Raw genomic sequence first — 15,613 nt, 5'->3', positions numbered from 1 at the left:
GTAAATAATTGCCCCTGTGTGGGAAAAGTTTGTATTTACCTTTTTCTCTTGTCTTTGCAGCCCGAGGACGTGCTGATGATAACTAAGGGGGAATGTGGCGCCCCTGACCTGGTCAGGCACCACAGAGTATTGCACCCATGCGGGAGCAATGCTTCCAGGTAATCTCCAAAGGCCAGGATGAGGTGCACACACAAACATATAGTGACCAGGCCTCCCACATTACCAGAGGGGACCCTTGGGTAGCCAGAAGGAGTTAACTTTCAATTCCCAGCTGGGGGTGTGTTCAGGGGCTGGTTGCTAGGAAGCAGGGCAGAGAGAGAGAGGAAGAGGGGAGTCTGGAGGAAGAAGTTGAAGTGTGAGGAAGCAGGGCAGAGGAGCTCTAGAGTGTGAGACAGGTCCTGAGGAGTGCAGTAGCTGAAAGCGGGGGAGAAAGGAGTACCGTGGGTCGGCCTGAAAATCATCCAGAGAGAAGGGTGGCTGAGTACGGAGATCCCGGTATCCGAGCACACAAGGGGAACTAGGTCCCCAGTACAGGCAGCAGATCATCCAGAGCTGCTTAACCTACAGGTGGGGGGGGGTACTTCATGCCCTCACCACGACTACACAGAGCTTGAGCCAAGCAGCAATCACCAGGCCCATAAGGGGACAGGGCCAGAAGCCATCCCACCAAGGCCACGCTGCCGGCAGACGAGCCAGAGAGAGGGGAGCAGGGTTGTAACAGCTTCCCTGGAGGGGTCCTACCACGCTTCAAGCAAAGGATCCTCCTAAAACAGAAAGAGTGCAAGGAAGGCGAGTGGACAGCTACCCTCAGAACGGCCTCCTGGAATTCCTGGCTCAACCTGGTTATCACAGTGTCGCCCGGGCATCTCACCGTGACCTCCAAACAGTGAGTAAACACGTTGAAAGACTTCTTGGACTGTGTTTGAGTCATTCTGCGACCTGTGGTCCCACACACATACACCGGGGCCTGGGGCTTGCCTCACTCTCAGGGGGCTAATATACTGACTGCACCCACCATCAGCCCCAGGCATCCCTTAATCTGCAGTGGCGGTCCCCGCTGACCGCAATACTGAGAGTGGCGTCACGACAATCCTAAAAGAAGGTTCCCTACCTGTGACCAGACTGTTCCATCCACGTGGAGTCCCTGAAGGTACTGCACCGACACATACTAGCGGGGCTTCACATATATATATACATATATATATATATATTATATATATAATATATACAATATATATATATATATATATTATAATTAATACAATATAATTATAATATATTAATATATATATTATAATATAATATAATATAATAATAATAATAATAATAATAATAATAATAAAAAATTAAATCTTTATTTCTATAGCGTCAACATATTCCGCAGCGCTTTACGATTCAGGAGTCTCGTGGGCAGGACCCGTCCTATAGTGTTGGGTACAGACCATATTTATAAAGGTTTAAATTACCTGCTTACATTTATTATTCTCTATGTACTGTTAGGTTTACCCACAAAAGAAAGCAGACACCCCCTAAAAGTCTTGCACTTGCCAACTCTAATTGTTTGGGGTCTGGTAAGTGAGTGGGCTCTCACATACAGATCTGCATCACTGTCAGGTCCCCCTTCATTCTACAGCAGTTGGCTCCCCCTGGTGACTGGAAGCAGTACCACTCAGGGAGGTATCCAATCTGTGTGTGAGAGCTGCAGTGCAATGCGGCTGGTACAGCGAGGGACCTGATAGCGACGCAGATCTCTGTGACGGGGGAGAGACCCTGATTCACTTACTGGGCTGCTTGGCGCAGTTTTGATAGAATCGTTGTTTTCTCTGTTGTAGATGCAGCAGTGCTGAGAATGCAGAGCTGTGCATAACCCCACCTACACCACTGATTGGCATCTTTCTATGACTGTCCATAAGCAGCCAATCAGAGGTGGGGTAACAGAGATGATCCTTACAGACCTGATTCCAATGATGTGTCCCTAAGAGAGATTGGCAGATTTCTATGACAGTCCGCAAGCTGCCAATCAATGTTTGGGGCGCGGTTACAGAAATGAGCCTGACTGGCCTGCACATGAGTCCTAGTCCTGCATTGATAATCTCCTGCTGATGAGACACTGAATGCTATGTAATCTAAGAACAGATGATGCAGGGGAAGGGACCCTGATTTCAGTGATGTGTCACTTACTGCGCTGCTTGGTGCAGTTTTGATAGAATCCCTATTTTCTCTGCTGTAGATGCAGCAGTGCTGAGAATGCTGAGCTGTGCATAATCCCACCCATACCACTGATTGGCATCTTTCTATGACTGTCCGCAAGCAGCCAATCTGAGGCGCAGTAACAGAGATGAGCCTGACTGACCTGATTCCAATGCTGTGTCCCTTACTGGGCTGCTTGGTGCAGTCTTGATATAAACCCTGTTTTCTTTGCTGTAGATGCAGCAGTGCTGAGAATGCTGAGCTGTGCATAACCCCATTCACAGAACTGATTGGCAGCTTTATATGACTGTCCGCAAGCTGCCAATTAGTGGTGGATTTGCAGTTACAGAAATGAGCCTGACTGGCCTGCACTTGAGTCCTAGTCCTGCATTGAAAATCTCCTGCTGATGAAACACAGATTGCTATGTAATCTGAGAACAGCATGATGCAGGGAAAGAGACCCTGATTCTAGTGATGTATCACTTACTGTGCTGCTTCGTGCAGTTTTGATAGAATCCCTGTTTTCTGTGTTGTAGATGCAGCAGTGCTGAGAATGCTGAGCTGTGCATAACCCCACCCACACCACTGATTGGTAGTTTTCTATGATTGTCCATAAGCTGCCAATCAGAGGTGGGGTAACAGAGATGAGCCTGACTGACCTGATTCCAATGATGTGTCCCTTACTGTGCTGCTTGGTGCTGTTTTGATAGAATCCCTGTTTTTTTGCTGTAGATGCAGCAGTGCTGAGAATGCTAAGATGTGTATATCCCCACCCACATCACTTGTTGGCAGCTTTCTATAACTGTCCACAAGCTGCAAATAAATGGTGGGGGCGTGGTTACAGAGATGAGCCTGAATACCCTGCACATGAGTCCTAGTCCTACATTGATAATCTCTTGCTGATAAAACACAGATATCTATGTAATATAAGAACAGCATTATGTAGGGACAGAGACCCTGATTCCAGTGTTGTGTCACTTACTGGGTTGCTTAGTGCAGTGTTGATAGCAAACTTGTTTTTTCTGCTGTAGATGCAGCCTGACTAGTCTGCACATGAGTCCTAGTCGTGCATTGATAATCTCCTGCTGATAAAACACTGATATCTATGTAGTATGTGAACAGCATTATGTAGGGACAGAGACCCTTATTCCAGTGTTGTGTCACATACTGGGTTGCTTGGTGCAGTTTTGATAGCAAACCTGTTTTCTCTGCTGTAGATGCAGCCTGACTAGCCTGCACATGAGTCCTAGTCCTGCATTGATAACCTCCTGCTGCTAAAACACTGATTGTAGTGAAATTACAGCACACAGCCTAATAAGTGATACATCGCTTCAATCAGGGTCTCTACCCCTATATTATGCTAATTAAATTGCAAAAACCTGGTGACAATTTCCCTTTAAACTTAGGCCTTTAGGGCTTCAACATTTATATATATAATTAGTAAAGAAAGTTTAAAAGATTCACAATAACAAAGAAAATTCTACAAAAGGCAAACGTCTGGAAAACACAAACTAATTCTCATTCATTAACACTGTTTATGTGTTTGACTATGAAATAGTCTAATGGTTCTCAACAAAACATATTATTTACAGCAGTCATATGTAACGCATTACCGAGATCACATGGTTTATTTTTTGTAACTACGGATTAATATACTTGGAAACCAGATTGTATTCATAACATTTACAATGATTCTAACCATAGTGATCCATCTCCAAGGAAGACAGCGAGATTTATATCCATTGTTATGGGCCCCGGCTCTGGGGTGTTTTTATGTTTTCTGTCCAGAAGACTGATGAACCCTCTGCATGCAGCATTATATGAGACTAGGACAGTGATGGACGCTGTGGAGACGGGAAGATTCTCCGGATCGGCTTTAGTTTAGGTTCTTATGGGTTCATTGAGCAGAGTCAGTCTCCAATTCATGTTTTACAGTCTAGACGAATCGGCTTCGTATCAGAGATGTTGTAACTAGTGATGGGCGGACTCGCAGGGGCCAAGCGGGTCCAAGCGGATTAAAAAAAAATAATCCGGTACTGGGTCGGGTGCCAGTCCCATATAAGTTTATGGGGACCAGAATCTGGCGATTAAAAATGGTGGTAGAAGAGATAGGGGAAAAGGACTTGAGACCACTCATTTACCTTCATTGCATATGCACTGCTTTCCCCGCCCACCGGCATCTGTGATTGGTTGCAGTCAGACGTGTCCCTAACAAATCACAGGCACTGTGTGTTTCTATTGTGGTATAAAAATGAATGAATAAATAAAAAAATGGTGTAGGATCCCAACATATTATGATACCCAGCAAACATAAGGCATGTTGCTACAGGCTGCAGCCCCCAGCACTTATCTTGGTTGTATATCAAATTAAGAGGACTCACATGCAACTTTTTTTTTCTAATTATTTAAATAAATAATTTAAAAAAACGGCAAGCGGTTCCCTCCAATTTTGATACCCAGCCAAGATACAGCCAGACAGCTGGAGGCTGGTATTCTCAGGCTGGGGAGACCCATGTTTATTGAGCCCCCCCAGCCTAAAAATAGCAGCCTACAGCAGCCCAGAATTGTCACATCCATTAGATGTGACAAACCCAGCACTTTACCTGGCTCTTTCCGATTGCCCTGGTGCGGTGGCAGTTAGTGTAATAAGGGGTTAATCACAGCTCACAGCTGCCACTAAGCCCTAGATTAGTAATGGGAGGAGTCTATGAGACCCCCCATTACTAATCAGTAATTCCAGGCCTGCCACTCGGGTACCTTTGAAACCACTTATTAAGCCCCCCCAGCCTAAAAATAGCAGCCTGCAGTAGCCCAGAATTGTCACATCTATTAGATGCGACAATCCCAGCACTTTATCTGGCTCTCTCCGATTTCCCAGGTGTGGTGGCAGTCAGGGTAATAAGGGGTTAATCACAGCTCACAGCTACCACTAAGCCCCAGATTAGTAATGAGAGGCCTCTATGAAACCCCCCATTACTAATCTGTTATTCCAGGCCTGCCACTTGGGTACCTTTGAAACCGCGCGGATCCAGACTTTTACAGTCTGGGTCCGCTATTCACTAGTTGTATAATAGAACATTCTTAAAGGGATTCTCCATTTTCAACAATTACTTTGGCAATGTTTCTTGCCTCCATATGACAATGTTTGTTAAAAAGTAGGAATCTTGCAATGTTCACATGTTTTTAGATTCTAACTTCCTGTTGTTTTCAGGAAATTACCATTAGTAGCAATGAACAGAGGCTGACCCTATCTATGATAATGAAGCGTCACGATGACTATGGGATAGCGGAGAACTGGGGCTCCTAAGCTGACTCACAAGCTAGGGGGCCCTATGCTATCCCTAACCTAAAGGATCCTCCTAATGGTGGAAAATCCTGAGTCTTCTTCCTGGCCCTGCTACTCACCAGTCCTGATCTGATTCCTCCTCCCCCAGTCAGGGACAGGAAGGGGTGTGTTGAAAACCAAAGAAATAGACAGACAGAGGAAACAAAAGCTCAGTTACTGAGCACACACACACACACACACACACACACACACATATAAGACAATATGAGATTATGAGAAAAACAAGAGCAGGAAGGTAGCGACAAGACAAAAAAAGACTCTAAGCAAAAGCAACACTTTCACTAGTAAGTCTGGGACACCAAAACTCACAGACCAACACAGGATAACTTAAAGCTGGTATGGGTAGAAGATTTCATCCAGCAAAATAGGAGGGGAGCAGATGTGATTGGTTTCCCCACCACATGTGATCACAGTCTATAAAGCAGACTAGCAAAAACTAACACTTGCCAACCTGTCTATCTTGATCCCAGACACCAGAGAAACCATCGGGTGGAGTGTCAGAATCTGCAATGTGAGCAGAGCCTGACACCGCCATGACAGTTGGCAAAGTTTATGCAAAACTCTATGTGAGGCCTCCAACACACATATGTTAAAACCACGCACGTGTAATACGGGCCGTTTTTCAGGTCCGTGATCCGTTTTTTTGTCCGTTTTTATGGTCCGTGTGGCCTTTGTATGACCGGCGTATGCTAGCTGTGTGTGCATATGTAATGCCCGTGTGTGCGTGTGATTTGTAACTGACGTGTGAATGTTTTTTTCTGTGTGAAATGTTCCGTGTTTAATCTAAAATGTCATGTTTGATTACCCGCTGACAGCAGACAGAGTTGTGCGCTGAGAATGAACTCGGGTGAACTTCACTCGACTTCATCCTCATACCGCGGCTCTGTCTGTGTCGCGTACTGATTAGCGGTCACCCGTGAAGGACTCACCGGTGACCGCTAATCCCCTGAGTGACTGAATTGAGCAGTGCGATTAGCGCTGCCGTCACTCAAGTTACCCGCGGCTAGCTTGAGTCCACCCCCCGTGACCGCAACTCACCTGTGACTTCATCGCTGTCACTCTGGCGACTTGCTGTCACAGGTGGAGGATCCAGCGGTGGCCGCGAGTAACCTAAGTGACATCATCAGCTGATCGCAATACTCACCTCAGTTGCTGCGAGGAGCTGACAGGAGCGGCGGTGTTCTTCTGCCGCTCCTGTTACCTTCATGTAGCAGAGTTGGAAGCTCCGCGGGACCTCCGTGGATTACGCCGGACATGGATGGGTATTTGGGGCATAATAAATTGGTGAACAAGGTTTTTTTTTAGTGTTTATTATTTCAAATAAAGAATTTTTTGTTGTGTGTGTTTATTTACTGTAACTTACAGATTAATCATGGAAGGTATCTCGGGGAGACGCCTGCCATGATTAATCTAGGACTTATTGGGAGCTATGGGTTGCCATTAACTCCTTATTACCCCGATTGCCAACGCACCAGGGCAATTCGGGAAGAGCCGGGTAGAGTCCCTAGACTGTCGCATCTAATGGATGCGGCATTTCTGGGTACCTGCTGGCTGATATTGTTAGGCTGGGGGGCTCCCCATAATGTGGAGCTCCCCATCCTGAGAATACCAGCCTTCAGCCGTGTGTCTTTACCCTGGCTGGTATCAAAATGGGGGGGGGGGGAACGCACGTCGTTTTTTTTTTAATTATTTATTTATTTCTTTTACTGCACATTATTGACCCGCCCACCGGCAGCTGTGATTGGTTGCAGTGAGACAGCTGTCACTCAGTGTGGGGGCGTGTCTCACTGCAACTAATCATAGGCGCCGGTGGGCGGGGAAAGCAGGGAATACGAGATTGAATAATGAGCGGCCGGCTTTTTCAAAATAGTAAAAGCCGCCGGAGCAGTTTGAACGCCGTGCAGCGCCGCGCCGGTGATCGGGGATCGGTAAGTATGAGAGAGGGGGGAGACTGACCGACAGACAGAGAGAGGGACCGACCGACAGAGAGAGACCGACCGACGGACTGAGGGAGATTGACCGACATAGACAGAAAAAGAAAGAATAGCCGACATCACTACAAAAAAGCACAAAACGTACACGGAGCATACAGAGATGCATCCATGTCACGTACTTGTGCGCACCAAACCATAGACTTTCATGGTGTCCGTGTGTGCGTGTTCCGTTCAGGAAACGGACATGCTGCCGTGCAAAACGGAAACACATACGGATCACGGACATAGACACACGGACATGATGAAAAACGCAAGTTTGACCACAAACATAGATTAACATTGGTGCACGTTTGTCCGGGTCTCCAGTATATACGGAAACGGACAAAACATGCACTTTTTAACGGATGTGTGTCGGAGGCCTGACATGAAGCATCTCAGGCGCATGCCCAAAGGTCATTGTGAAGGGAGAGACACCACTGACTATGACTACGGATATAGTGTTTTATCTCTCACTGTAAACCTGCCTCTGATGATAAGGAAACTCCTGTAAACACTTATTGAATGAACAGGACAGCTGATCTACTGTTTTAGCTATAAACCTGCCTCTGATGATAAGGAAACTGCTGTTAACGCTTTCTGAATGAACAGAAAGTGTGAGCATAAATAGCCACAGAGGCAAGTGTGAAAGTTGCAAGATTTGTATTACTATTATTTTTTTTATTTTTTTTTTAAATAAAAATCATGATATGAAAAAAAAGACAATGAAAAAAATACAATTAATGGCTTATCCTTAGGATAGGTCATCAATGTCTTATCAAATGGGGTCTGACAACTCGCACCCCCGCCTATCAGCTGTTCTCGGTGCAGGCAACTGGAAATGCTCAGTTCTTGGGATTTCTCTGTCTTGTGATAGCGGCCATGGCCAGGTACTGTACATCCAACTCCTATTCAAATCAATAAGGGGTGGATGTGCAGTACCTGGCCGCTATCAGAAGACGGAGCAGCTCTGGAACTGAGCACTTCCAGCCGCTTGCTTCCGGCACCAAGAACAGCTGAATGCCGGGTGTGCGGGTTGTCGGACCCCGGTTGATAAGACATTGATGACCTATCCTAAGGATAAGCCATCAGTATATAAGAAGTGGACAACATCTTTAATTAAAATCTGGTACTATTGGCTTATTATTCATACCCCCAATACAAACGTCCATTCCACATTATACAATATTTACATATGATAGACATCTATATATGGCAGAGATATTAATATTTACAATTATTCTTTTTTTCAAAATGCGCTCACCTGTAACTCGCCCCATTCCATTTATCCAGCCCCCATACACCCCCAAGCAAATATTAGTTATCGCCACTCCTTCTTAGGAGCTCTTTTCTTACCTATCTATTTCAACATTTAAAGGGAATCTGTCAGCAGATTTTTGTTACTTCATCTGAGAGCAGTATGATGTAGGCAAAGAGATCCTGAATCCAACAATGTATCACTTAGATTACTGGCTGCATGGGTTCTGACACAATAAGAATTTGTAGGTTTAGTCATGTAGCAGAGCTGAGGGAGCTGTCCCCGCCCAAACCAGGCTCTCTATAGAGATTGTATATTGACAGTTATGTGTCAATCACAGCAGGGGGCAGGTTGGACCTGATGCTTAAACATACATAGCAAATAAACAAAAGATAGGACTGTGATAAAACAGACATGCCTGAACTTTCTGTGTTAACCCTTGCAACATGCTGGCTTCAGCTTACTTAGCAAACACCTGCTGACAGAATCCCTTTAAAACATGTAGCTAAATGTACAGTTAAAAGGGTTGTAAATGTTTACTGGGGGATTGGATTTTCTGAAAGTAAAGTGGACACACACCTTCTTCAACATATGTGGATCCAGCACAGGTTGCTGTCACGATGATCAAGGGGAGTGGGGATCGGCGCTCCTAGACAGGCCCTCAGACTAAGGGAACCCTATCTCAGAGTTACCTCTGAAGGTGAGGATGCCTGAGCCACCAACATGACCCTACTCCTGACCAACCCTGATCTTATACTCCCTTCCACCTACCCCAGGTGAGGGCCAGTACAGAAATATGATAACACCAACAGACATAGACAAAGAGGAGAAACCAAAACTCTATCTCACAGCATGCTTACACAGCGGTATAAGACAATAAAGGCCTTTTTACACGCAGTAACATTGCTAACGAGATATCGTTGGGGTTACGGAATTCGTGACGCACATCCGGCCTCGTTAGCGACGTTGTTGCGTGTGACACCAGCGACCGCTAATGATCCGAAAAGTGCCAAAAATCATTGATTGTTGACACGTCGTTCGTTTCCCAAAAATCGTTGCTCGTTTGGTACGCAGGTTGTTCGTCATTCCTGAGGCAGCACACATCGCTACGTGTGCACCCCAGGAACGACGAACAACAGCTTACCTGCGTCCTCCGGCAACGAGGTGGGAGTGACGTTCATGCGGCTGCTCTCCGCCCCTCCGCTTCTTAGTGGCCTGGTGTGTGACGTCGCTGTGACGCCGCACGAACCTCCCCCTTAAAAAAGAGGTTGTTCGCCGACCACAGCGACGTCGTTAGGAAGGTATGTGTGACGGGTACTAGTGATATTGTTCGCCACGGGCAGCGATTTGCCCGTGACACACAAACGACGGGGGCGGGTGCGATCGCTAGCGATGTTGCAGCGTGTAAAGCGGCCTTAAGAACTAGAAGGAAAATAAGAGCAGGCAGGAAACAAATAGACGACGAGAGAACTTCCACAACAACTCCACGCACAAAGTAATACAATAATCAGCAGGATTGGGAAACAACAGCACACAGACACACACAGAAAAGCTATAGATGGCGTGGGAAGACAGATTCCGCCATCTTAAAAAGGCAGGGAGTAAATGTGATAGGGTTATTGCTAGCTCGACAATTAATGAGCACACAGCTGGTTGATGCCTGAGCCTTCCTATGTTACTCAGAAACACCAGAGAACCCATAGTGTCAGAATCTGTAGTGTGAACAGCGTCTAATGCCAGCATGACAATCAACGACTTTTGAGCAAAACTTCATGTGATAGTTGCTCAGCGGTGATAAAGTAAAGAAATATCTATGAGCGTACATAGTAAGTGATGCTATGCATCACCCGCCCCATCACTGATTGACAGCGTCCTGTGTAAGCAGGAGCACTACATGGCACGAGACAGTCAGAAGAACCATGTTGAAACTTCCAGAGGTTCCCGAGAGTCTGGGAATAAGTCTTTGAGAAAACCAGAAGCACAACAGTTAAACTTAAAACCTTTGACCTCATATTTACTTTTTGATGTTGTTATAATGAGATTCTAAACTCTGCCACTAAATTATGTTTTACGAGCTCAAGAGGTTAATGACTACAGTGAAGGAGTGAAATCTGTAAATGTAAGAAGTCTCAAGGAGGCTAATCACTTCACGGAATTAATGACCGAAAACTCAAGAGAGTTCATGTGATTCTCACTTCAGGAAATCAAGTTTGGAGTTTCGAGAGTCATTTGATGAATCTCCACCGACTGAGGAAGGAACCCCACAGGCGTCTTCTCGCCAACATGAAACCAAAAACCTATGGATTTCAGTCTCGTGTGGGAATAAGTTGCTCGGGAGTCTAAAAGTTTTTTTTGTGAGAAAAAATCAAATAAGTCGTATAATGTTACAAAAGGAAGCATTTAGTTAAGTGAGGTTCCAGAGGTGCCACAAGTGCGGAGGGGGCCGATGACAGACGCCGCGGAGCACATATGTTATCAAAGCTTTATGGCTAATTTATGCTAATGAAGAGTAAGCATGCGGGAGAGGAGGGAAGGTTTAACTTTTCAAAGTCATTGCAATTTTAGAATTGTGAGATTCCGCTTCATAAAATTAATATTACTGGAACAGGAAAAAACTTTCTTTTTTTATTGCTTATTTTTAAGTAATCACCATCTTTGTTCATGGGATATTTCAGGTTTTACAAGATAATAGTTACCTGATTTAAATAAGCTACAATACCGACTAACACAATTCAACCCATGGACAACCGTAGTAAAAAAACTATTTCTACTATGTGCCAGACCGATCCCCATCTGTACCATCTGCCAGACTATTCCTTCTCCATCACAGCCATGAGCCAGACTATTCCCTCTCCATCACTACCATGTGCCTAGTCATTCCATCTCTATCAGAACCATGTGCCAGACTATTCCTTCACCATCACTACCATGTGCCAGACCATTCCATCTCCATTACTACCATGTGCCAGAATATTCCTTCTCCATCACTACCATGTGCCAGACTAATCCTTCTCCATCACTACCATGTGCCAGACTAATCCTTCTCCATCACTACCATGTGCCAGACTATTCATTCTCCATCACTACCATGTGCCAGACTAATCCTTCTCCATCACTACCATGTGCCCGACTAATCCTTCTCCATCACTACCATGTGCCAGACTATTCCTTCTCCATCACTACCATGTGCCAGACTATTCCTTCTCCATCACTAATATGTATCAGACTAATCCTTCTCCATCACTACCATGTGCCAGACTAATCCTTCTCCATCACTACCATGTGCCAGACTATTCCTTCTCCATCACTACCATGTGCCAGACTAATCCTTCTCCATCACTACCATGTGCCAGACTATTCCTTCTCCATCACTACCATGTGCCAGACTATTCCTTCTCCATCACTACCATGTGCCAGACTAATCCTTCTCCATCACTACCATGTGCCAGACTAATCCTTCTCCATCACTACCATGTGCCAGACTATTCCTTCTCCATCACTACCATGTGCCAGACTATTTCTTCTCCATCACTACCTTGTGCCAGACTAATCCTTCTCCATCACTAATATGTATCAGACTAATCCTTCTCCATCACTACCATGTGCCAGATTAATCCTTCTCCATCACTACCATGTGCCAGACTATTCCTTCTCCATCACTAATATGTATCAGACTAATCCTTCTCCATCACTACCTTGTGCCAGACTAATCCTTTTCCATCACTAATATGTATCAGACTAATCCTTCTCCATCACTACCATGTGCCAGACTAATCCTTCTCCATCACTACCATGTGCCAGACTATTCCTTCTCCATCACTACCATGTGCCAGACTAATCCTTCTCCATCACTACCATGTGCCAGACTATTCCTTCTCCATCACTACCATGTGCCAGACTATTCCTTCTCCATCACTACCATGTGCCAGACTATTCCTTCTCCATCACTACCATGTGCCAGACTAATCCTTCTCCATCACTACCATGTGCCAGACTAATCCTTCTCCATCACTACCATGTGCCAGACTATTCCTTCTCCATCACTACCATGTGCCAGACTATTTCTTCTCCATCACTACCTTGTGCCAGACTAATCCTTCTCCATCACTAATATGTATCAGACTAATCCTTCTCCATCACTACCATGTGCCAGATTAATCCTTCTCCATCACTACCATGTGCCAGACTATTCCTTCTCCATCACTAATATGTATCAGACTAATCCTTCTCCATCACTACCTTGTGCCAGACTAATCCTTTTCCATCACTAATATGTATCAGACTAATCCTTCTCCATCACTACCATGTGCCAGACTAATCCTTCTCCATCACTACCATGTGCCAGACTAGTCCTTCTCCATCACTACCATGTGCCAGAATATTCCTTCTCCATCATTACCATGTGCCAGACTAATCCTTCTCCATCACTACGATGTGCCAGACTATTCCTTCTCCATCACTACCATGTGTCAGACTAATCCTTCTCCATCACTAGCATGTGCCAGACTATTCCTTCTCCATCACTACCATGTGCCAGACTATTCCTTCTCCATCACGTCCATGTGCTAGACTATTCATTCTCCATCACTACCATGGACCAGACTTTTCCTTCTCCTTCTCACTATCATGTGCCAGACTATTCCTTCTCCATCACTAATATGTATCAGACTAATCCTTCTCCATCACTACCATGTGCCAGACTAATCCTTCTCCATCACTACCATGTGCCAGACTAGTCCTTCTCCATCACTACCATGTGCCAGACTATTCCTTCTCCATCACTACCATGTGCCAGACTATTCCTTCTCCATCATTACCATGTGCCAGACTAATCCTTCTCCATCACTACCATGTGCCAGACTAGTCCTTCTCCATCACTACCATGTGCCAGACTATTCCTTCTCCATCATTACCATGTGCCAGACTAATCCTTCTCCATCACTACGATGTGCCAGACTATTCCTTCTCCATCACTACCATGTGTCAGACTAATCCTTCTCCATCACTAGCATGTGCCAGACTATTCTTTCTCCATCACTACCATGTGCCAGACTATTCCTTCTCCATCACTTCCATGTGCTAGACTATTCATTCTCCATCACTACCATGGACCAGACTTTTCCTTCTCCTTCTCACTATCATGTGCCAGACTATTCATTCTCCATCACTACCATGTACCAGACTATTCCTTCTCCATCACTACCATGTGTAGGAGGTGGATTTTCCATTGTATTGCTTATGCTATGTATTTCATGTGTTATAACAACTGTATTGTATATGTTAATATGTATTGCTGCTAGCTGGGTGCCTGTTCCAGATGCAGTAGAGCGGGACTGTCCCCAACAGGCGCCACCTAGGGGTTGGCCTGGGAGAGCAGTGGAGTGGGAAAATATAGGATTATGTAGGAAGTGACAGATGCAGGTAGGAGAGCAGTAGGGAAGTATCGAGAGGAGCCAGAAAAGTATAGGATTCAAGTGAGAGAAGACGTGGTCTCAGTGCTAGGGCCAGTCAGTGAACCCTGAGCTAATCTTGAGAGCTCCGGAGCCTACGGCTCACCCTGGCAGGCTTAGTGAGTTGTCCAGGTAGAGAACTGTCTAGGCCCAGCATTGGACACAGATTTGAGGAATAGGGGCTAAGGAGGTGAAGACTCTGGAGCTTGAGGACAAGGTCCACGATAGTGTGGGGGGGGAACAGGTCAAGAAGCAGTTCCTCACACTGAGAAAAAGAGAGGGAAACAAGCCTATGTCTGTCATAATAATGTGAAGAAATGGTTCTGGTTCTGTGTGTTATTAACTGTCTACAATGACGACTGTCGATGAGGTGATGGACACAGGCCTGAAGAAACAGTAAAGCGGGCTTTACACACTGCGACATCGCTATCGATATATCGTCGGGGTCACGTCGGTAGTGACGCACATCCGGCGCCAGTAGCAACATCGCAGCGTGTGACGCAAATGAGCGATGATCAACGAGCGCAAATACGTGCGATATCGTAGCTCGTTGTCATGTCGCTCATTTCCATAATATCGCTGCTGCGACGGTACGATGTTGTTTGTTGTTCCTGCGGCAGCACACATCGCTGTGTGTGACGCCGCTCGAACGACAAACATCTCCTTACCTGCCTCCACCAGAAAAGGAGGAAGGAAGGAGGTGGGCGGGAGGTTCCGGCCGGTCATCTCCTCCCCTCCTTTTCTATTGGGCGGCGGTTCAGTGACGCTGCTGTGACATCGCTGTGACGCTGAACGAACCGCCCCCTTAGAATGGAGGCGTATCGCTGGTCACAGCGATGTCGAAGGGCAGGTAAGTGCGTGTGAAGCTGTTGTAGCGATAATGTTCGCTACGGCAGCGATCAACACATATCGACCGGACGACGGGGGCGGGTGCTATCGCGCTTGGCATCGCTAGCGCTGTCGCAGCGTGTAAAACCTGCTTTAGTGTCATGCAACCCATCCAGAGTCACATCCGCTCACGAAGTCTACTTGGCGAAGATGTTCAGTGCAAGTGGCCCTGCGACCCCTTGCTTCACATGTGCCAGACTATTCCATCTCCAGCTCTACTATGTGCGAGACTGCTCCTTCTCTACCTGATATTGTAAGTATCAAGCCATTCCTTCTCCATGTACACTATATTCTATACTACTTCATTTTGCCTCTATCATGAGTCAGATGGCTCTTTTCCATTTCTACTTTGTTCTGAGCTGCTTTTCTATCTCTACTATGTGCCAGACCACTTCGACTTTGTTTCCATTATGTGCCAGACTGGCCTTTCCTATCCGTGTGTGTCTGACCACTCCCAGTCAAGTTTTCAGTCAGCAAGCCATCATTTATCATCTCACCATCTCTTTCTGGT

This window comes from Anomaloglossus baeobatrachus, chromosome 6 (assembly GCF_048569485.1).
Source record: "Anomaloglossus baeobatrachus isolate aAnoBae1 chromosome 6, aAnoBae1.hap1, whole genome shotgun sequence".
NCBI classification, from domain to species: domain Eukaryota; kingdom Metazoa; phylum Chordata; class Amphibia; order Anura; family Aromobatidae; genus Anomaloglossus; species Anomaloglossus baeobatrachus.
Note: the sequence above shows the minus strand (reverse complement) of the source record.